The 24,174-nt window shown below is 48.4% G+C and overlaps 1 protein-coding gene across 1 annotated transcript in view; it reads right to left on the bottom strand.

Annotated features, from left to right (window-relative positions):
• Window positions 1–24,174, bottom strand: part of LOC131568649 (M1-specific T cell receptor alpha chain-like) — a 163,649-nt gene that overhangs the window by 70,599 nt on the left and 68,876 nt on the right. The gene's annotated exons all lie outside the window — the stretch shown is intronic.

The following is a 24,174-nucleotide window of genomic DNA, read 5'->3' as shown; positions in this document are numbered from 1 at the left end:
GAAGGGAGGGAGAAAGTTTGTGTGTGGTGGTTCAGTTGTTTTCAGTCACTGTGGTAAGTAGCCCACCACTGTGCTAGACAGTTCTACAAAAACATCTGGGGGGAGTTCCAGTGCCAGGTGATGTCTCCTCTTTCATGTCTTTGTGGTGCTGCCTTTTGTTTTCCTGTGTCTCTACATTGCTCTACTTCTGAACATCTAACAATGTTCCAGAGGATTTTCTACACTAAAAATAAAATAATTATCCTAGCCTGTTTTGACAAAGGAGACAGTTATTGTTCATCTAACTAGAATATTGCTCGAACACTTTGGCAAGGAATATTGTTGTTAGAAGTGCCTCAGAGAAAGGATCTGGTTACTGGTTTGTCTTTTAACACACAAGAGAGTTTGGGTTAAATACTTGAAAGGTTTTCTGGGAAGCATCTCTCCAGCTTATAAATTTTCAAGTTGTTTTCATTCTATATTTTCTAATTCTTCTAGACCTTCAAGCATTACTCTCCTCAAAGCCTGTTTGCATGCCAGAGGAAAAATCAGAACCATGTTTAAGAATTGTTCAGGATTTATTTTGGTTCAGCTGATGGTGCTTTAATTGATTCTATTTGCTGTTGTTATAGTTGACTGAAGTTGGCTTTTAATTTGACTGTTATCTTAATCATATAATTAGTGGAGCATTTTCCTAATCCTCCTGCAATAACCAGGGATTTTTTCAACTTCAACAGTTGGTGGAGATTAGGGTTTTTCCTCTTCTTTCTCTCAGGGATTTTTTCTCCATTTTGTTGCCTGTAAGTTCCTTGCCACAAGAGAATGCTTAGAGCAATATTACCAAGAGAAGTTACTTTTTAATAATTTTTCTAAACACATGGCTTTGGATAGAAGGGGAAGAACAAGCATTCTCATTTCACTGGTCTATTGGCTGCTTCCTGGAGCTGGACAAGTCTGTTGCTGGCCATGGCTTGTTGGTGGGGGCTGCAATCCTCGGCAGAGTAGATGGAAGGAAATTCAATTGAGAAAAGATGAGTAGAAGCTCTTTCTCCCTCCCTTGCACAAACCAATAGCCAGTGCTGGAGGACAGCAAGAGATTCATGTGACAAAATTCCCTGCCATCAATTTCTTGTCTATACTTAATGGACCGAGATCTCCCAGGCTCTCCTTATATGTCAGCTGTTGCCTCCCTTGTGTTCATGGCCCTTCACTGCATTTGTTCCCCTCAGTCCATGTCCTTCCCAGGCTTGGGAGCCCAGCAGGGACACATTGGTCCCCAGTCCCAGCAGTGCTGAGCTGAAGAGGATTCCTCCCCAGTGAGCAAGGAGTCAGGACAACATGCCAGGAGGCTGCATCGACAAACGAGGCTGGGAAAACGTGGGCCCAGTGCTGAATGGGATGGGGACCAGGTGACAGAGGGTATGGGACAGGGCTGAGGTCCTGAATGCTTTATTCACCTCAGACTTCAGCAGCCAGATCAGCCTTCTGGAATTTCATATCCCACAGCCCTGGAGGAAGAATATGTACCCTTGCACAATGCATGTCACTGAGCCATTCTTTAGGGCATAATGAAAGGATTTGTGCAGAAGGTTTCCAGGGAAGTCAGTGCTGGGAGCTCACCTGAATGAAGAATGCACAATATCCACTCTCTCCTCACCCAGCAAGGCCCTTTGTCTCACTGTAGAATGCTGTCAATGTGGCTAAGCCTAATTCCCTTTTACCAAAGCCATGCTGACTGTCCCTGAAGTAAAAGGGTTGGGAGCCAAGGCAAGGCACAGAGGAGAAATGAGGCCATGCTGGACAGGAGCCCTGGTGAGGTGCACTAAATCGGCACTTGCCCAAACTGCAGCCTCTGCAGCTCCCAGCACAGATTCTCCTGCACCATCAATGGCACCAGCCCTTCCAGCAGCCCTCCCTCCAGTGCCTTTTAGTGCCACCCAGCCAGAGGGACATTTCCTGCACCTGCCATTGCCTGACAAGAGCCCTGGGGAGCAGCTGCCAGAAAGAAATGCTGAGAGATCTGTCTTCCCCATTTGCTGGTTTTTGGTTCACTCTGCTGCAGAGCTGCTCCAGGGTGGTTCTGCTCCACAGTAATAAGTTGCTGCATCCCCTAGCTTTGCTGCCAGGAGCTGCAGTGTGAAGCTGTTCTCAGAGCTCTGCACTCTTCCCTTAAAGCGATCTTGGAAACCATCTCCATAGGTACCAGCATAGCTCTCGTAAATCCATTCCAGAGAGCCCCCTGGGCCCTGACGGTACCAGTGCATGTAGTAGCTGCTCATGTCATCTCCCTTCATGCTGCACTCAAAGGTGAATTCATCTCCCTCTTGCACGGTCACTTCCCTGGGGTGCTGCTCCAAGGCCACCTGGCCAGTGACTGCTGCAGAGAGCAAGAACAACCCACAGTCACTCTAAATTCCAGCAAAGGTCAGGGCAATGCTGGTGGGGCTTTGGACTGGCACTGGACCTGCGGGAGGACAAAATCCTCCTCTTGGAAGCCAGCTGACACAGATGGGCAGAGCTGGTGGCAGCTGGCAAGGCTCACTAGGAAGGAGACATGGCATTTTCCTCCTTCCTTTTCCCAGTCCGACAGGAAGCTTTTTCTGATTTTCCTCAAAGAAGCAGGAAGGATTTACACAATGGGGCAATAAATTCGTTTGTCCTTGCCAAGACAGGATGGTGAGGCACCCACTGTCCTGTCCCTGAAGCTGCTGTGGGTGAGCAGAGCACAGCCAAAGGGCTGTCGCAGGCAGTGGGGCTGTGCCCGGTGCTGCCATGGCCCAGCTGCTCTGTGCCAGAGGGGCCGCAGTGCCCCAGGAGCAGTGTCCAGTGCCAGGGCCAAGCGCTGGGCCCCGAGATCTGAGTGCAGCAGGGAGGTGCCCTGCGTGTGCCCAGGCTGCAGAGCAGGCAGCTGGCACGCAGGTGCCCAGCTCAGAGGCACCAGAGGAGCAGGGCTGCTCTCCCCGTGCTCCACAGGCACGGCTGGGCAGCTGGAGCCGGGGCACAGCTGCGGCTGCAAGCGCTCAGCACAGCTGCCCAGAGCCCTGCAGAGTCCAGGGCCACGCTCAGCTCCCGGGGCCAGCAGCCCTTGCCTGCACTTACCTACAATGGGCAAGAAGCCCACGCACAGGGCACTCCACATGGCCAGGCCCGCTCTCCGTGGCCTCTCTGCAGCTTCTCTGCGCCTGCACAACAGCTCTGCCCACACCTGCCCTGCCTGGGCCTCTGGCACTGCTCTCAGGCCCAGGCCCTGCTGGTCCCTCCCTCTGCCTGTGACAGCACTCAGGGGGAGAGGTGGGGCACCAGGAGCACAGCTTGAAGCTCTTGCTGCCCTCCTGGCTGTCTCTCACCCTGCGTGTTCCCTATCCTTCTGCGAAGCCCTCTCCATACTCACACTTTGTGTGATCCTGTGAAAGAGCCTCAGGCTTGATTTGGAGTGGCTCAGTGGGAACACTAAATTGGGAAATTCCATTCCTAAACCACAACAGCCTCATTTGGCATCCAGTCTTGGGCATGAAGGGTTGAGATAAGAACAGATCTGCCCAGAGTGGGCTGCAGACCAATCTGATCTTAGCATTTGTTTTGTCAGGTATGGTGCCACTGGTGCCAATGCTGCTGGGGCTGTTTCTGTGGCTGTGGGACCTAACCCTGTGGATGTGCCCATATGAGCTTCTCATTATGATATTGTGCAGGGCTGTGGGCACTGAGAAGGGGACTGGGAACAGGAGAGAAACTCTCAGCCTCTGGAGGTGGCTCTTATCAAGGAAAGATGTTCCCCCAAGGATGATCTAGCAGTGCTCCCAGGCAGGTGGATCTTCTTCGCGAGAGACTCTATTTGACATCAAAATTAAACTGTGTGTGCCCAATGCCTATTAGAGGTGTCCACTTAATAAGAGCTGGGGTGTCTCTACTCCACACAAGGAGAAAGTTAAAAGGGCTGAGAGCAACGGAGAGGTGGAGAGGAGAAATGAGGCCATGCTGGACAGGAGTCCTGGCAAGGTGCACTAACCCTGCACTTCCCCAAACTGCAGCCTCTGCAGTTCCCAGCACAGATCCTCCTGCACCATCAATGGCTCCAGCCCTTCCAGCAGCCCTCCCTCCAGTGCCTTTTAGTGCCACCAAACCAGAGACATTTCCTGCACCTGCCATTGCCTGACAAGAGCCCTGGGGAGGAGGTGCCAGAAAGAAATGCTGAGAAATCTGTCATCCCCATCTGCTGGTTTTTGGTTCACTCTGCTGCAGAGCTGCTTCAGGGTGAGTCTGCTCCACAGTAATATGTTGCTGCATCGCCTAGCCCTGCTGCCAGGATCTGCAGTTTGTAGGTGTTATGGGAGTCGTCCCTCCTTGCGTTAAAGCGACCTTGGAAACATTCTCCGTAGGAATACCTGTCCATGCAAATCCATTGCAGAGAGCCCTGTGGGCCCTGACGGTACCAGTACATGTAGTAGTTGCTCACAGAGCCTCCCTTCATGCTGCACTCAAAGGTGAATTCATCTCCCTCTCGCACGGTCACTTCCCTGGGGTGCTGCTCCAAGGCCACCTGGCCAGTGACTGCTGCAGAGAGCAGGAACGAGCCACTGTCACTGCAAGATCCAGAAAAAGTCAGAGCAATGCTGGTGGGGCTTTGGACTGGCACGGGACCTGTGGGAGGACAAAATCCTCCTCTGGGAAGCCAGCTGACACAGATGGGCAGAGTTGGTGGGAGCTAGCAAGGCTCACAAGGAAGGAGAAACCCCATTTCCCTCCACCCAGCCTGACAGGAAGATTTTTCCTCATTTTCCCCAAAGAAGCAGGAAGGAATTGCACCTTGGGTGGACAAATCCCTTTGTCCTTGCGAAGACAGGATGGTGAGGCACCCTCTGTCCTGTCCCTGAAGCTGCTGTGGGTGAGCAGAGCACAGCCAAAGGGCTGTCGCAGGCAGTGGGGCTGTGCCCGGTGCTGCCATGGCCCAGCTGCTCTGTGCCAGAGGGGCCGCAGTGCCCCAGGAGCAGTGTCCAGTGCCAGGGCCAAGCGCTGGGCCCCGAGATCTGAGTGCAGCAGGGAGGTGCCCTGCGTGTGCCCAGGCTGCAGAGCAGGCAGCTGGCACGCAGGTGCCCAGCTCAGAGGCACCAGAGGAGCAGGGCTGCTCTCCCCGTGCTCCACAGGCACGGCTGGGCAGCTGGAGCCGGGGCACAGCTGCGGCTGCAAGCGCTCAGCACAGCTGCCCAGAGCCCTGCAGAGTCCAGGGCCACGCTCAGCTCCCGGGGCCAGCAGCCCTTGCCTGCACTTACCTACAATGGGCAAGAAGCCCACGCACAGGGCACTCCACATGGCCAGGCCCGCTCTCCGTGGCCTCTCTGCAGCTTCTCTGCGCCTGCACAACAGCTCTGCCCACACCTGCCCTGCCTGGGCCTCTGGCACTGCTCTCAGGCCCAGGCCCTGCTGGTCCCTCCCTCTGCCTGTGACAGCACTCAGGGGGAGAGGTGGGGCACCAGGAGCACAGCTTGAAGCTCTTGCTGCCCTCCGGGGTGTCTCTCACCCTGCGTGTTCCCTATCCTTCTGCGAAGCCCTCTCCATTCCCACACTTTGTGTGATCCTGGGAAAGGGCCTCAGGCTTGATTTGGAGTGGCTCAGTGGGAACTCTAAATTGGGAAATTCCATTCCTAAACCACAACAGCCTCATTTGGCAACCAGTGTGAGGCATGAAAAGTTGAGAAAAGAACAGATCTGCCCAGAGTGGGCTGCAAACCAATCTGATCTCAGCATTAGCTTTATCAGGTATGGAGCCACTGGTGCCAATGCTGCAGGGGCTGTTCCTGTGGCTGTGGGACCTAACCCTGTGCATGTTCCCATAGGTGCTCCCCATGATGATATTGTGCAGGGCTGTGGTCACTGAGAAGGGGACTGGGGAGAGGACAGAAACACTCAGCCTCTGGAGGTGGTTTCTGTCAAGTGTTAGAGAGAGATACTTGGGATGATCTAGCAGTGCTCCCAGGCAGTTGGAAGCCCATGGCCAGACAGTATTTGTCATCGAAATAAAACAGTGTGTGCACAGTGCCTGTTAGAGGTGTCCATTTAATGAGGGCTGGGCTGTCTCTACTCTGTCTCTACTCTGTCTCGTTGCAGGTTATGTTTCAGTACAGGTCACGAAAGTGTAATTTGCTTGGTTGTCAGAGGCTTTGGCATAGACAGGAATCGACTAAGACCCTCATCTACAGAAATCCCAGAATTGACATCTATTTTCAAAGCTTTCATTTGGAAAGATAGACATTCCCAGGAGCTTTGCACTCCCCAGTCCTGAGTAATTTTGCAGGGGGAAGATCAGGTTCCTATTACTTCAGTTCATACCACATCTGCTGATTGAAATTTAAGGCAAAGAGAGAAAGAGAAATTGCCTTAGCCAGGTAATTAACCATACTCTTTTTGAGTTTCTGTTTGTGTTAAATCTAATTTTGTCAGGATGTTCATAGGATTTTTGGGCACAAAAGTGATAGGTCAGATTATGCGTAGCAGATGCAGGAATATGATTATTACATTGCATTTTTAACGTGGTATAAGAAAACTGGAGGGTTCAGTGGTACAAAATGGTATTTAGTGGTGCCCATTCTCATTGTGTTCATCACTGTGTTTTTCCATGTAACCTCTTGGAGAAAGCTTTATTCTTTCAGCATGCTTTTAATGTTGTCTGCCACTGGAGAGAGCTCTCACCATTTTGACTTGATCAGCAGGACAGATGTCAACTACCACACTGCATGTTAGAGAATCAAGGCATTGCTTTATTCTGGCGAGGAGATGCAACCAAAATAATTTCATCCACACATTGCATGGGTTGTGCAGAGAAAATCCGTCCATCGCACAATGTTTTCAGTAGAGTTTTTGTGTACTTCTACAGTCAAACCCTAGGGAAATTTATTGGTTCAAAGACCATTGGTCCCAAGTTCCACACTTTGTAGTGTTTGCTTTTTTATTGATCACTACACCTTTGATGTTATTTTGGTTCTCACCAGGCCTGATGTTTGGAGGTGATGTTCATTAATGGTTGTTATCTTTTGAGTATCTTCTGTGCTCCTCCCAATCTGCTGAGATGTTTTTATATGTCTGCTGAAATTTCTTTATATACTTTAAGTCAGGGGTTTTGTTCACCTTTGCCTAGGGGAAAAGGAACTGAAGTTTCTTTTCAAAGGACTTTTTCAGCACTCCAGGCCGGAGGGTGTGAGCTGAGCAAGCTCAGTGCAGCAGCCCTTGCTGTGGCCTGTGCAGAGGCTCTCTTGAGGGCTGCAGGAGCTCAGGCAGGGGGAGCAAAGCCTTATCTCCCCTTCCGGATGTGGTTACCTTGTGTTTTCAAAAGCAGGGGAGGGTTAATGCTGCCTGGTGACTGAGTCAGAAATGGTGACCACAGCATCCTGCCTGTAGCCTGTGAGAGGGGCATGAGCTGGGGAAGGTGTGGGCTGGGCTCTGTTAGATAAGAGCCAAGATGCTATGGAAACTATCAATCCATCAAACCACCTCAAATGATTTTCTGGTGGCCCCTTCATCCTATCCAAGAGTACAAAACAACAGCAGGGTTTCTTCTCTGCTGACAGGAGCATTTTCCTCCCTCGCGTCTTCAGCAAGGACTCTCCTCACTGAGGCTCCTGAATGTGCCAGAGACATTTCATTGCACAAAGTCTGCAAAAGATAAATTTAGCCAACAGGATATCTACATCATTAAAGATTTTTTTTCTGATCCCAGTGGGCTTTTAGGCCAGTTGGATTTCAGCAATTCCATCTCAGTTTCAGAAGAAAAAGCACAGAAAACCCACAGCATTTTGTGCTAGTGCATCTTTATTTTTGTCACAACCACAGGAACATAAAATGGACATGCAATACATTTGGAAGAAGAAATACAGGCTTAATCAAGAAATTAGCATTGTCTGGTTGAATTAAATCACTCCAGATTCTACACAGCTCTTCTTATCTGCAATACACACTTATAAAACTATCTAAATCCAAACCTACAAATGGCAGCTCCTGTGCTGGAATTCCCCCAGCAGTGCTGCTCCAGTTCCCCAGGCAGTAACACAACATGCCTGGGAAAGGTGCTTGTCAAAGGCCATCTGTCTGCAGTGAGCACTGGAGTTTTCAAAGCTACAGAAGCAGGCTGGACACTGGTGTGCAAATGCCAGAAGAGTGGGGGCATCTGCTTAGCAGGAGGATGAGGGTAAATCCACTCTCCTCTGTTGTCAGAGGAGAGGAAACAGCAAAATCACTTAAAACTCTTGAGTGTAAATCAGCTGGCCAGGCAGGAGTGCAGAGTGTTGCATGTCTTCAGGGGAAGGTGCTGCCTTGTGTCCTGGCTGGTCTCTGTCAGCAGCTCTGGCCCTGCTTGTTCAGCCCCCTTGTGCTGCTGGTTCACGTTCTTTCCTGCTCTTCTTTGTGTTCATTCCCCACGTCTGGAAGAGCAAAGGGAGGTTTAAAGTACATTTAATGAAATTGGGCCTATGAACCACTGCTTGATAACTGTCAGATGAGGACAGATACACTCACAAAAGTTAGGCTGGACTGTCTTTTCTTCCTCTTCATATACTTTAATTTTAAAATCCCCCTCCTCTCTTTACTCCCACATGTTTTTATTTTTGGATCCTTGCCTTTGAATCCTTATTTGTCTGGATTTTTCTCCAGGCTTTGTGCTCTGCCACTTGATATAGTCAATGAGATATTTCTTGGGCTGTTCAGGTAATACCAGTGTTTCTCTGGCAAACAAAATTTGGGAACCAGCCTCAAGAATGGAGCTTTGAATACGGAAAAATGCTTTTTCCTTTGTCCTTTGGGAGTCAGGGTGGGCTTGTTTAATTGCTTTTCGAGGGGGGAAAGTGGTTTTAATGTGTGTGATTTGGTCATCGATGTTGTGTTTTTTGCCAGAATACTTGCAAGGGCTGTGAAATGGATTCAGGAGCAGATGAATAGGCCTGATTGCTTGTGAGGCTAGGGACATACACAGGGACAAAAAGTCACTCCTGGCATATGCTTCCAGGCTTTCCAGACACCAAGCTATGAGATCCCTTACCTCAGGAGAGAAACACTTTGATGCTCATGAGGGTATTGAAGGCTATGCCTTTTGCCAGCAGGACTCTCAAACCCAGCACAGCCATGGACAGCATGTTCACTCTCTGCTCTTCAGGGTCTGCTCCGTGACCAGAAAAGAGGGGAGATATCATGGTCTAGGTTTTGGTGCTGTGATCTTGGCAGAGAGTGGAAAATCCACAGGTGAGAGTTTCAGGGAAAGGAAGAGCAGCAAAGGAACAGCTGAGAGAGAACATGGCAACAACAGGGGAGCCCAGGGCCTGTCTCTGTTGCTTTTTCCTTCCTTGGGCTTGTGTGTAATTGCAGGAGCCACCTTGGAACAGCAGCCTGTGTCTGGTGAATGTGTTGTGTTCTGAGTCCTCTGCCCTGGAGAAAATACATTTCCATGCCTTTATCCCCCAGAGAGCAATGTAACTTCACATCCTGTTTGGGTAACTCACCTTGTGCTGAGGGCTCTGTGCTATTGCAAACCCTCTCACTAGCCCCTTCAGCACCTTGAATGACCTTCAGGACTACAAAAACAATGCCACAGAATATAAAATGGGATTTAGTAATAAACCCCAAAACATGCCACACTTTGAACTTTTTGTTGGTGTTGGATCAGCTGTTCCAGGTTGTGCTGCAGCAAGTTTGCTGCTGCAGGGTGAAATATGTAGTCATAAGGAAATTCCTGTTTTAATCAAATAGAATGTGTCTTCCCCCTCTCTCCCAAAGTTATTGAACAGCTGAAACCATTTCTTTCAGATGCTTTGGAACATCTTTCAGCTCTCCCTGTTGAAATACCAAATATCTCTCTGATTTTTGCTGGCTGCCCAGGGCAATGCTGACTAGCAGAAGAAGAACACCAAGCCCCACAGGACATTGTCCCTAGAAAAATGTTGCACCTGTGCCACCAAACCGTACCTGGCAGTATTGTTACCATGCTGCTGTCGGACTTGTCCGTGCACATCACCACTGTTGTGTTCTGTTCCTCAGAGATGATGATCTCGGTGTGGAAAGTCGTTGGCAAAGGTATTGGTAAAGGTGTTGTTTTCACAGCGGTGCCAACATCTTGTGATGCAGTTGTTTTCTCCACAATGACTTCTAGGATAGAAGTTTTTGGACTGCATGTAACCAACCTCATGATCTGGACAGGATTGATTTTGCTGCAGGCTTGCCCATGTGCCGAGTGATTGAAAACTCACATATAGTCGGCTGTGACTAATTTGTAACAATCCCATTTAGTGTCTTTTATGTCATTATTCCTTGTCATTAGAGGTACAAGTAACAAAAGAAAATTGCTTGAACCCACAACCAGCTGTCTTACAAGAAAACTATTGGTGTCAAAAGTATTTAGTTGCCCACAAATCATTGTGGTACCATGACTTGTTTTTTAAACAAAATATCTTTGCCTCCAGGTCAGGTCACAAGTGGAGAATCAAGGGTGATCTCAAAAGCCAATGTCAGGATTGAACTCAGATTAGCAATTTGGATGAGACTAAAACCATGGAACTGAAAGGAATCCTCCAGCAGCCTTCCTTGCCAGAAAGGGCTCAGCTTATGAAAAGATGTCAGACACATCCACAAAGATGGACGTGTCTGCTTTGACAGGAGCATCCTGAGGGGTCTCTTGGGTAAAGAGGTGCATGAGGCTTTTCATTTTGCGTGGTGTCTGCCTTGCAGGTGGGTCAAGAGATCCCCCAGCTCTGACATTTTGTTCATCCCAGGGTACTGATGGAAGTTTGATCAAGGAGCTCTGATTTTACACCCTTTTCTCCATCAGCCCTGTGACACTGCTGAGGAACTGAGGTGAAAGACAAACCGTGCTGTGCCACAACTTCATGGGTCAGCTCTCCTGATCAAACAGGCACAACTATACACTGTGCACACCTCCAGCAGCCAGACACCCACCAGAAATCCAACATTTCCTTCCCAGGTGATCTACCAAGCATTGGCCAGAGCCTGTCAGTGCTGTGCATTCTGTGTTCTCTGAGAAGACCTTGAAAGGCTTTTCATGTGGTCTCCCCTCCAGGCTTTGCAAACAGCCAGAACACAACCAGGCTGTTTCTCTGCAATAGCTCCCTGGGCAGGAACTTCAGCAAGCAATAATGCACACAGTGCAACTGTAGTTCAGAGAGCAGAAGATTTGTTTTATCTGACCCCAGAAGGCTCACCTGAGTCCCACTAGTTTGCATTCCCTGACAGTACAGCCCTGAATTCCTACCACTGCTTCCTTCTGGAAGGGATTCATGTTTTATGTTCTAAAAATTTGTTTGGAGAAAAATTTGTTCTTCTTGTTTGCTTTCATCTTATAAAGTCACAAGAAGAGCCCTCTATTCCAGAAAGAAATGGGCCTTAGCATCCACATGAATATTTAATCTGGAATAATGCAAGCTGAACCTAAAGGAAAACCTTCTCTGTCCTTAACTGAGCCCGCAACAGGGTGTGCCTGGAGTATCCCACATCTCATTTTGATGTAGGAGTATTCTCAAAACTCCTAATATAACAATTATATAGTATATAATATATAACATACATAACATATGTAACATGTATAATATAGAATTAGGGTAAAATATAATCATGTATATCTTCAGTTTGGTGGTGCCAGTGTCAAATCAGAACTTCTCCAACCAGGAGTTACAGATCTGTCTCAAACTCCTCATCCTGGAAGATCCTCACTGAGCTCTGCATTCCTGCCCCAAGTCAGTCAGTGCAAGCCCGCTGGAGAATTGGACACTGGACAGTGAATTTGGGCCAGAGTGCTGCCCAAAGTGGGAATAAGTTATCACAGGCTAAGCAGTGCCCTGCTGGTGTTTGGGGATCATGGAATAATGGTGCTGTGCAGAGTCAGCCCAGATGTTCCTGGGAAAGCTTCCTGAGCAGATCCAAGCTGAGGGTTTGGCTTGAAAGCCTGGCTGCACAGCGAGTGCATTCAAGGGATTATTGCAGCTGAAAATTCTTTCAGTGAACCCAACCATTAAATTCCCTTGTTCTCCCCCATATTAATTTCAAAGGAAGTTTTAGAAATAAAGAAATGTCACTTACTTGGTTCAGCTGTGAGAGTCGTCCCTGGTCCATTTATCTTCCTCACACACTGAATACTTTGTATTCCAATAACTCAATCTTTCTTCATGCTGCGTAAACTTGTTGTAAATCAAGAGATGGATCACTAGATAGTTGGCCTAATTATCCATGAGAGCACCCAGAGGTAATTTTACTTTGTAAACTGAAAAGAGAAAAAAATTACTTGACTAGTTCGATGATTTCAGTTAGCTTGATTGAGTAAAGAGTTTTCAACTTCTTCCTTTTTTCCACCTTTTAAAACCTTCATGAGCTCTTTTATGCATCCAGGCTACAAGGAAATATATAAAGGATGTTCTAGTTTTCTTCTTAAACATTACAGTCACCCATCTTCTTTCTTTCCTAAAATATATCACCTTTTTTCATTCTTTGGGTTTTTATACTGGTCCTTATCCTGTTTATATCATTGTGGTACCACCAGCTTATATATTCATCACAGTGATATATTTCATAGCAAAAACTGTCTCTTTTCCACTCCACAAGGTATTGGATTATACAAGCAGTCACATGAACTCTTCAGTGGCTTGAGATCCAAAATATCACATGAGAAAACACCACATTGCTTTCAAGGTAGACTCTAAAATAGTATCTGAAATCATGAGTTTTAAATGAGAACTTGGGCATTACATGAGACCTCTGAAAAGTCTGATGGAGTTAAGCTGGAGAGAAAGCAGGAAAATTATCATTATTATGTTGTTGTTATTCCAAAAGGTAGAGGTGTGTTTCTCATTTTTAATCAGTGATTAAAATAGCAATGCTACTATTTCCCATTGCTACCAGGGGTTTGTTCAGCTGCTGTTCCCTTGAGTGTCAATTTCTTTCTCTTCCTTGTTGCTTGAGTCCTGCAGGAAAGCTGGGGAATGTGCTGATGTGATGTTTCCAGTCAGTTAAACTGTTAGCATGAAAAAGGGAACAAGTCCTAAACTCCTCCTGCCCCAGGCGTGGGCGCACACAGGTGCCTCTCACATCCCCTGCCCTGCCTGGCAAATCTTCCCAGAGCACTGAGACCTCACCCTGCTCCTCACTGAGATCTCCCAGGCCGTTAAACACCCCCTTTGCATTCCAGTGGCCTCAGAGAAACACCTGTGCTCACAGCCACCCACAAGCCACACATGCTGGCATTTCTTTGCTTTAAAAGCTCACTTCTGCCTTTCTTTTTGCTGTCAATATCCTGGAGCAGTGTTTTGGTTTTAGAGACAGCTGTCTGCCATGGGAGGTGAGAACCTCCCTTGGAATGGAAAAATATGACCTCCTTCCCGGTTAATTATTATAACTTTATATAATTTTATAATTATATTATTTTATGATGCTGTCGGACAAATATGTAGGAAAAGGAATAACATTCATTTACTAATAAATACATGTATAGCAACCCAAACAAACAAGAGCACCAAATAGACCCACACACCCAGGCCCGGCCTCTCTCGGCCGCAGGCGCTTTCCCCTTTGGTGCAGTTCCGGGCACAGCCGGCAGGGGCGCTGCTGGCTCCCGGCCGGGCAGGGTGGGTGCAGTGATTCCCCAGCGCCAGCAGGGGGCGCTATGGCGCGAGCTCAGCTCCCTCATGAGGTGATGGCGGCTCAGGCGGTGGAGGAGAAGGGAGGTGGCTCCCTTTGCAAAACTCATGGGGTGGCTGGTCTCTGCCACTGTGGCTGCTGAAATGTGCTGCAGCAGGAGCCTCATAGTCGCAAGCTGGAACAGAGGTGAGCACACCCGGGTGCCAAAACAAATTTAGTAAAATCTCTGAAATTGTGGCAGGAGCCATGGGCGTTGGGCAGACACAGGGTGTAGAGTTAAAGTGTAGCAAAAATGCCCAAGCAGCGGCAGAGAAGAGCAGGGCTGGGCTGTGATAGCCGGCCTCCCACAGGCAGTGGGGATGCTCCCTCAGGGACCCTGTACTTTCAGGAGTGTTGTTCCAAAATTGTCAGTGTGGATCCTTCCTGGGTGCTGGCAGTCACTGGCACTCTCCAATAAAGGGGATGACCTGCTGAGGGCTCTCCCTCACTCTGGTGTTTCCCTGAGCGAGTCAGTAGAGCTGCCCTCTGATCCAGCAGGATGGCTCAAGTGCAGGGCCCCCCTAACTGGACACTGACAGAGTGGTTGGGCACAAGGGTCTCGGCTTTTCTGGGGCACTGACAGGGAAATTAAACAGTAGGGGACAAGGAAATCTCCTCACACTAAGGGTTGAGAAAACCTCCTGCTTTCATGTAATAGAGACAAAGGGGGGAATTGTGGCAAAGCCTGGGGAGAGCTGCCTGACCCTGTGGCATCTGTAGCTCCTGTTTGGGATGCCTTGGGCGCTGTGCTCAGGAGCAAGCCCATGGATGCATTCTCACAGGTCTCCGTATGTCTTCCATGAAAGCCTACACTTGTAAAGAAAGAAATGAATGCACAGTGCCCAGAAGAAGAGCACCTGTGTTTATTGACATGGAGCCAGAGCTGGGAGTGGAGGGAAGGAGGTTTTTATCATGTCCTGGGAAAGTCTGTCTTAGCAGTGCAGTTCCTGGTGCAGTGCTTCTCTTTCTTCAGGTACAATTAATTGACTACTGATATGTGTTACTGCAACGTTATTGTGAGACCCCCTAAACTTCATGAAGTATCCAAATGTGGGTCAGTTCCACCGTTCCATGTTAAAACTGCAGCTCTTTCAGTGCCCATTGTGTTTCTTAGTCACGGTTTAACCACCAGTGGTAACTAAGCACCACGTGGCTGCTTGCTTCTTTCTGCTTCATTGGAAGGGCAAAAGTGAAAAAATTCATGGGTTTAACTAATAACTCAGCACTTTTGTAAATAAAGCAAACACTGCCTGTGTGAGCAAAGCAAAGCAAGGAATTCATTGATTACTTCCCATTCATAGCCAAGATATCAGCCTATTCCAGAAAACAAGAGCTCCTTCCTGCTTAATGGTTACCTGGAAATACAAATACCATCACTCAGTATGCACTCATTCCTTCCTTTTCCTCATCTTTATATGCTGATCATGATGTCCTATGGCCTGGAATCCCCCTTTGTTCAGCTGGGGTCAGCTGAAACAGCTGTATTCCCTCCCAAATTTTGTGTACCCTCGGCTATTCACTGGTGAGTGGAATGAGGAGCAGAAAAGGCCTTGACTCCATGTAAGCACTGCTCAGAAATAACTCGAACACCCCTGAATTACAAACACTCTTTCCAGCACAGATTCAAATCATGGTCCCATTCTGGCTACTATGAGGAAAATGAACTCTACTCCTCACCTTTCTCCTGACCGTTTTCCAGTCTCTGCCCCTGCCTGTCCCTCCCCCCTCCTGGGCTGAGCTCCTGCCTGGCCAAATCTGAGGCTCCATGGGAGCCACAGAGGAGCTGAGCAGAGCTGCCCTTCCAGTGTTTTGTCTTTGCTCCAGGGAATTCTGAGCTGGGAAGAGCTGGTGTAGTCTGGGCCTTCAGAAAACCAAACACTGAGGTAAAATCTCACCGTCTCAGGCAGGACTCATTCTTCTCAGCATCAGTATTGCAATTAGGAAGGAGGATGATTTAGGAAGGAGGGGTGAGAGGTGCTGCAGAGACCAGAGCAGACACTCCCCAGCTGCCCAAGGCTGAAAAGCAAGGCTTGTCCCTCTCAGCTGCTGTGGGATAGGTGGTGGAGCAAATATTGACTATGCAGACAGTGCAGGACCTCACACAGGAATAAGTGGATAAGTGGATATGGACTGACAAAATCTGTGACTCCATGGAGAGCTCCTCTTGGAGCAGGCTCCTGGCAGGAGCTGTGGTCCCATGCAGCGAGCAGCCCATGCCAGAGGAGGTTTTCTGCCTCTGTCCCACAGAAGAGCCACAGTGCCATGGTCTGTTCCTGAAGGGCTGCACCCTATGGAAAGGACCCACTGGGCTGAAGGTGTTTCTGAGGACCTGCAGCCAGTGGGAAGAACCTGCACTGGAGAAGTTCCTGGAGAAATGTCATCCGTGGGTTGGACTACACACTGAAGCATGGGAAGAGAATGAGAAGGAAGACATGGTGAAGAAATAATGTTTTGAAGTGATTGCAAGCCAGATTCAAAATCCCTGTGCAGTGATCAGGTGGAGGAGATGTTTCATGATTTGTTCTCATTTCTCACTAACCTATACTGATTTGATTGGCAATGACATAACTTCATTTCCCCAAGTCAATGTGTTTGCACACAATGGCACTGCTGGGCCATCTCCCTGTCCTTATCTGGACACACAAATGTAAATTGTGGATTTTTCCTCCTGTCCAGTAGAGGAGGGGCAGTGGGACAGCAGCTTGCTGAGCCCCTGGAGGACAGCCAAAGTCAACTCACCACACCTGAACTCCTTCTCCCTGGTCAGGTGCTCTCTAGCAGCCACTCTGTAGAGCAGTGTCATCCCTGCTGATCTGGCTTTCCTAAACAGCCTGCTGCAACCAGCACAGCACTCTGGAAGCTCCAGCAGCACATCCCCATCATCCCAAGGGTCTGCACCCAAGGCACCAAGGAGAAATGAGGCCATGCTGGACAGGAGCCCTGGCAGGGTGCACTAAACCTGCACTTGCCCAAACTACAGGCTCTGCAGTTCCCAGCACAGATCCTCCTGCACCACCAATGGTACCAGCCCTTCCAGCAGCCCTCCCTCCAGTGCCTTGTAGTGCCACCCAGCCAGAGGGAGGTTTCCTGCACCTGCCATTGCCTGACAAGAGCCCTGGGCAGCAGCTGCCAGAAAGATCTGTCATCCCCATCTGCTGGTTTTTGGTTCACTCTGCTGCAGAGTTGCTTCAGGGTGATTCTGCACTACAGTAATATGTTGCTGCATCCCCTTGTTCTGCTGCCAGGAGCTGCAGTGTGAAGCTGTTATGGGAGCTCTGCAGTCTTCCCTTAAAGCGATCTTTGAAACCTGCATAGGTATCATGATTCATATGAATCCATTCCTTGCCCTGAGGGCCCTGACGGTACCAGTACATGTTGTAGCTGCTCATAGCACCTCCCTTCATGCTGCAGTGGAAGGTGAATTCATCTCCCTCGTGTACAGAAACTTCCCTGGGGAACTGCTCCAAGGTGGCTGCACCAGTGAGTGAGACTGCTGTAGAGAGCAAGAACGAGCCACAGTCACTGCAAGATCCAGCAAATGTCAGAGCAATGCTGGTGGGGCTTTGGACTGGCACGGGAGCTGTGGGAGGACAAAATCCTCCTCTGGGAAGCCAGCTGACACAGATGGGCAGAGTTGGAGGGAGCTAGCAAGGCTCACAAAAAAGGAGAAACCACATTTCCCTCCACCCAGCCAGACAGGAAGATTTTTCCTCATTTTCTCCAAAGAAGCAGGAAGGAATTGCACCTTGGGTGGACAAATCCCTTTGTGCTGGCCAAGACAGGATGGTGAGGCACCCACTGTCCTGTCCCTGAAGCTGCTGTGGGTGAGCAGAGCAAAGCCAAAGGGCTGTCGCAGGCAGTGGGGCTGTGCCCTGTGCTGCCATGGCCCAGCTGCTCTGTGCCAGAGGGGCCGCAGTGCCCCAGGAGCAGTGTCCAGTGCCAGGGCCAAGCGCTGGGCCCCGAGATCTGAGTGCAGCAGGGAGGTGCCCTGCGTGTGCCCAGGCTGCAGAGCAGGCAGCTGGCACGCAGGTGCCCAGCTCAGAGGCAGCAGAGGAGCAGGGCTGCTCTCCCCGTGCTCCACAGGCATGGCTGGGCAGCTGGAGCCGGGGCACAGCTGCGGCTGCAAGCGCTCAGCACAGCTGCCCAGAGCCCTGCAGAGCCCAGGGCCACGCTCAGCTCCCGGGGCCAGCAGCCCTTGCCTGCACTTACCTACAATGGGCAAGAAGCCCACGCACAGGGCACTCCACATGGCCAGGCCCGCTCTCCGTGGCCTCTCTGCAGCTTCTCTGCGCCTGCACAACAGCTCTGCCCACACCTGCCCTGCCTGGGCCTCTGGCACTGCTCTCAGGCCCAGGCCCTGCTGGTCCCTCCCTCTGCCTGTGACAGCACTCAGGGGGAGAGGTGGGGCACCAGGAGCACAGCTTGAAGCTCTTGCTGCCCTCCTGGCTGTCTCTCACTCTGCATGGTCCCCATCTTTCTGTTAAGCCCTCTCCATACTCACATTTTGTGTGATCCTGTGAAAGAGCCTCAGGCTTGATTTGGAGTGGCTCAGTGGGAACTCTAAATTGGGAAATTCCATTCCTAAACCACAACAGCCTCATTTGGCATCCAGTCTTGGGCATGAAGGGTTGAGATAAGAACAGATCTGCCCAGCGTGGGCTGCAAACCAATCTGATCTCAGCATTAGTTGGATCAGCTATGGAGCCACTGGTGCCAATGCTGCTGGGGCTGTTCCTGTGGCTGTGAGACCTAACCCTGTGTATGTTCCCATATGAGCTCCCCATGATGATATTGTGCAGGGCTGTGGGCACTGAGAAGGGGATTGGGAAGGGGAGAGAAACTCTCAGCCTGTCAAATGTTAGAGAAAGATACTGTCCCACGGAAGATCTAGTTGTTCTCCCAGGCAGGTGGAACCCCATGGCCAGAGACTCATTAAAATAAAACAGTGTGTGAGCAGTGCTGTTAGAGGTTCCAATGTAATCAAGGCTGGCGTGTCTCTACTCTGTCTCCTTGCAGGTTATGTTTCAATAAAGGTCAAAAGAGAGGAATTTCCCTGATTGTCAGAGGCTTTGCCATAGCCAGGAATCAACTAAGCCGCTCACCTATCAGAAATCCCAGAATTGACATCTATTTTCAAAGCTGTCCTTGGAAAGACAGACATTCCCAGGAGCTTTGCACTCACCACTCCTGAATAATTTTGCAGGGGGAAGATCAGGTTCCTATTACTTCAGTTCATACCGTATCTGCTGACTGAAATATAAGGCAAAGAGAGAAAGAGAAATTGCCTTACAGCCAGGTAATTAACCATACTCTTTTTGAGTTTCTGTTTGTGTTAGATCTAATTTTGTCAGGAAGTTCATAGGATTTTTGGGCACAAAAGTGATAGGTCAGATTATGCCTAGCAGATGCAGGAATGTGATTATTACATTGCATTTTTAATGCGGTATAAGAAAACTGGAGGGTTCAGTGGTACAAAAAGATGTTTAGTGTTGCCATTCTCAAGGTCTTCTTCTCTGTGTTTTTCCATGTAACCTCTTGGAGAAAGCTTTATTCTTTCAGCATGCTTTTAATGTTGTCTGCCACCGGAGAGAGCTCTCACCATTTTGACTTGATCAGCAGAACAAATATCAACTACCACACTGCATGTTAGAGAATCAAGGCATTGCTTTATTCTGGCTAGGAGATGCAACCAAAATAATTTCATCCACACATTGCATGGGTTGTGCAGAGAAAATCCGTCCATCGCACAATGTTTTCAGTAGAGTTTTCTCATACTTCTACAGTCAAGTCCTAGGGAAATAATTGGTTCAAAGACCATTGGTCCCAAGTTCCACACTTTGTAGTGTTTGGTGTTTTTATTGATCACTACATGTTTGATGTTATTTTGGTTCTCAGTCTTGGTTCTCTCATCGATCTTTTCCCAGACCAGGTGTCTCTGACCATGCCAGGGTTGGTATTTGGAGCTGATGTTCATTAATGCTCATTATCTTTTGTGTATCTTCTGTGCAGCTCCCAGTCTGCTGAGATGTTTTTATATGTCTGCTGAATTTTCTTTATATATATCCTTTTATTCAGAGGTTTTGTTCACCTTTGCCCAGGGGAAATGGTGTAGTGAGAGTCCTATGTATTGGATAAGTGGGTCCTAGCTATTCTAAATGAGCTACAGCTGCTGCCCAGCTAAGGACTTTGCAGCTGTGACTCATTTAGAATAGCTAGCACCCACCTATCCAATACATAGGACTCTCACTATATTTCCCCCTTTTTCTATTATTCAAATACAATATAGATGTTCAAGTACAATATATGCATTGTTCAAGTCCAATATATGCATTTCCTTACAATACATGTTTTATCCCGAGACTCAATGGCCTCGTACACCACACAAGTACAATATACACATTCCCCCATGACTCAAAGGTCACGTACAACACACACAGCTTCTTGCTCAAAGGCCATTTCTCGCAGCTCCTGGCTGCCACAGCTCCTTGATTCAATAGCTATGTTCTTCTGCTTAACTTCCACAGCTCTCAGGCGGCTACACCTATCTTCCACAGCTCTTCGGGCTGCTACAACTCTAAGGCTGCATACCTCCATCATGTCGGGGTCACCAATAGTTGTTATCTTATTGTATATTTCCTATTTCCAGAGTCCTCTACTGCAGTTATTATATTCTTAAAGTCCATACCTACTAGCTGTTTTTCTACCACACAGCGCTTCTCTGCAGCACAGCTCCTCATGGCTTCACAGTGGCTCCTCCAGGCCTCTCAGCCCACCCCTTTTATCCCAGATATCTTTACAAGACACAGCTGCTGCCCAAATAAGTACTTCGGAGCTGTGACTCATTTAGAATAGCTAGGACCCACTTATCCAATACATAGGACTCTCACTACAAAAAGGAACTGAAGTTTCTTTTCAAAGGACTTTTCAGCACTCCAGGCCGGAGGGTGTGAGCTGAGCAAGCTCAGTGCAGCAGTCCTTGCTGTGGCCTGTGCAGAGGCTCTCTTGAGGGCTGCAGGAGCTCAGGCAGGGGGAGCAAAGCCTTATCTCCCCTTCAGGATGTGGTTACCTTGTGTTTTCAAAAGCAGGGGAGGGTTGATGCTGCCTGGTGTGACTGAGTCAGAAATGGTGACCACAGCATCCTGCCTGTAGCCTGTGAGAGGGGCATGAGCTGGGGAAGGTGTGGGCTGGGCTCTGTTAGCCCAGAGCCAAGTTGCTATGGAAACTATCACTCCATCAAACCACCCCAAATGATTTTCTGGTGGTCCCTTCCTCCTACCCCTGAGTGCAAAACAACAGCAGGTTTTCTTCTCTGCTGACAGGAGCAATTTCCTCCCTTGTGCCTTCAGCAAGGACTCTCCTCACTGAGGCTCCTGAATGTGCCAGAGACATTTCCCTGCACAAAGTCTGCAAAAGACAAATTCAGCCAACAGGAAATCTGCAATATCAAAGCTGTGTTTCGAACCCAGTGGGCTTTAGGGTAGTTAGATTTCAGCAAGTTCCATCCTAGTGCCAGAAGAAAAAGACCGGAAAACCCACAGCATTTTGTGCTCGCACAACTTTATTTTTGTCACTACTGCAGGAACCTAAAATGCACATGCAATAAATGTAGCAGAAGAAATACAGGCTTAATCAAGAAATGAATAATATCTAGTTGAATGAAATCGCTTCAGATTCTACACAACTCTTCTCATCTGCAATACACACTTTGGGTATTGAAACTATCTAAAACCCTACGCTACAAATGGCAGCTCCTGGGCTGGAATTCCCCCAGCAGTGCTGCTCCAGTTCCACAGGCAGTAACACAACATGCCTGGGAAAGGTGCTTGTCAAAGGCCATCTATCTGCAGTGAGCACTGGAGTTTTCAAAGCTGCTTAAGCTGGCAGGACACTGGTGTGCAAATGCCAGAAGAATGGGGGGATCTGCTTAGCAGGAGGATGAGGATAAATCCACTGTCCTCAGTGTTCAGAGGAGAGGAAACAGCAAAAGCACTTAAAACGCTTGAGTGTAAATCAGCTGGCCAGGCAGGAAGTGCAGAGTGTTGCATGTCTTCAGAGGAAGGTACTGCCTTGTGTCCTGGCGGGTCTCTGTCAGCAGCTCTGGCCCTGCTTGTTCAGCCCCCTTGTGCTGCTGGTTCATGTTCTTTCCTGCTCTTCTTTGGGTTCATTCCTTATGTCTGGAAGAACAAAGGGAGGTTTCAAGTACATTTAATGAAATTGGGCCTCTGAACCAGTGATTGAGAGCTGTGAGCTCCCTTACCTCAGAAAAGAAACAACTTGATGCTCATGAGGGCATTGATGGCGATGCTCTTTGCCAGCAGGACTCTCAAACCCAGGACAGCCATGGACAGCATGTTCACTCTCTGCCCTCCAGCATCTGCTCCGTGACCAGAAAAGAGGGGAGACATCATGGTCTAGGTTTTGGTGCTGTGATCTTGGCAGAGAGTGGAAAATCCACAGGTGAGAGTTTCAGGGAAAGGAAGAGCAGCAAAGGAACAGCTGAGAGAGAACATGGCAACAACAGGGGAGCAACCTTGGAACAGCAACCTTGGAACAGCAGCCAGTGTCTGGTGAATGTGTTGTGTTCTGAGTCCTCTGCCCTGCTGAAAATACATTTCCATGCCTTTATGCCCCAGAGAGCAATGTAACTTCACATCCTGTTTGGGTAACTCACCTTGTGCTGAGCTGTTTGTGCTGTTGCAAACCCTCTCACTGGCCCCTGACTCTGTTCTGGTTCTGTTTTGTTCCCCAAAGCCTGTTATTGGTTCTTCAGCCTCCTCTTCTGCAGCATGATAAAGAAAAGGCAATTTAAACTATATATACCATTTACACAGGATATAAAAAATGTTTTGATGACATTTCTCATAGAAAATCAGAGCAACGTACTGACTGGGCCTCAGCTGGTCAGGATTAATTCTGAAATTAATATGAAGAAACAAGTGCTCCATGTAGTTGAAGGAGACAGAAAAATTCCTGCATTGTTTTGTTTTAATATTTGAATGACCTTCAGGACTAAAAAAGCAATCTCACCAAATATAAAAATTAATTTAATTAAGAAACCCTCACAACACACCCCACGTTTAACTTTGTGTTGGTATTCAAAGGGCTGTTCCAGATTGTGCTGCGGGAGATTTCCTGCTATAGGCAGGAATGTTCTGTCATAAGGAAATTCACAGTTTAAATAAATAGATTGTGTCTTTCTTCTTCTCCCCAGAAAAGTATCTCAAAATAATTTAACAGTTGAAAAATCATTTCTTATAGATGCTTTGGAACATCCTTCCCTGCTCTCCCTGCTGAAATCCCAAATGTCTTTCTTATTTCTGCTGGCTGCCCAGGGCAGTGCTGTCCAGAAGGAGAACACCAGGCCCCACAGGACACTGTCTCCAGAAATAAGTGACAGCTGTGCCACCAAACTGTACCTGCCTCTGCTGTTATCGTGCGGTTGTCGAATTTGGCCGTGCAGGTCACCTCTGTGTCTTTTGTCACCTTGACCACTTTAATTGCATTGTACAACCCCTGTGATGTCAGAATGGATGAGCTCTGTTTATAGACAACCTCCTGAGAGGGCATCTCCAATCTGATGTTCTTTGTAGCGGAGTTCCTTGCCAAACAAGCTGCTTTCCCAGAGCTGCCACCTTCTTCCAGTTTCTTTGATTTCATCACAATGACTTGAGGGTCAGAAGTGTTTGAAATGTCTGAAAAGAGAAGCAAGGTTTGGACAGGATTGATTTCACTTCAGACTTTCCCGAGTGCTGTGTGACCCAAAATTCACACGTACTCCATCTGTGACTAATTTGAACATTCTTATTTACTGTCTTTTATGTCATTATTCCTTGGCATTAGAGCTACAAATAACAAAGTAGATTGCTGAAACTCGCCACCATCTGTGTCACAAAAAAACTATTGGTGTCAAAAGAATTTAGTTGCCCACAAGTCATTGTGGTACCATGACTTGTTTTTTAAACAAAATATCTTTGCCTCCAGGTCAGGTCACAAGTGAAGAATCAAGGGTGCTCTCAAAAACCAGTGTCAGGATTGAACTCAGATTAGTAATTTGAATTAGAGTAAAACCATGGAACTGAAAGGAATCCTCCAGCAGCCTTCCTTGCCAGAAAGGGCTCAGCTTTTGAAAAGCTGTCAGACACATGCACAAAGATGGACATGTCTGTTTTGACAGAAGCATCCTGAGGGGTCTCTTGGCTAAAGAGAGGTGCATGAGGCTTTTAATTTTGCATGGTGTCTGCCTTGCAGGTGGGTCAAGAGATCCCTCAGCTCTGACATTTTGTTCATCCCAGGGTACTGATGGAAGTTTGATCAAGGAGCTCTGATTTTACACCCTTTCCCCATCAGCCATGTGACACTGCTGAGGAACTGAAGTGAAAGCCAAATCGTGCTCTGCCACAACTTCATGGGTCAGCTCTCCTGATCAAACAGGCACAACTATACACTTGTCCACACCTCCAGCAGCCAGACACCCACCAGAAATCCAACATTTCCTTCCCAGGTGTTCTACCAAGCATTGGCCAGAGCCTGTCAGTGCTG

Source organism: Ammospiza caudacuta, chromosome 27 (assembly GCF_027887145.1).
Source record: "Ammospiza caudacuta isolate bAmmCau1 chromosome 27, bAmmCau1.pri, whole genome shotgun sequence".
NCBI lineage: Eukaryota > Metazoa > Chordata > Aves > Passeriformes > Passerellidae > Ammospiza > Ammospiza caudacuta.
Note: the sequence above shows the minus strand (reverse complement) of the source record. Positions and strands in the feature narration are given on the sequence as shown.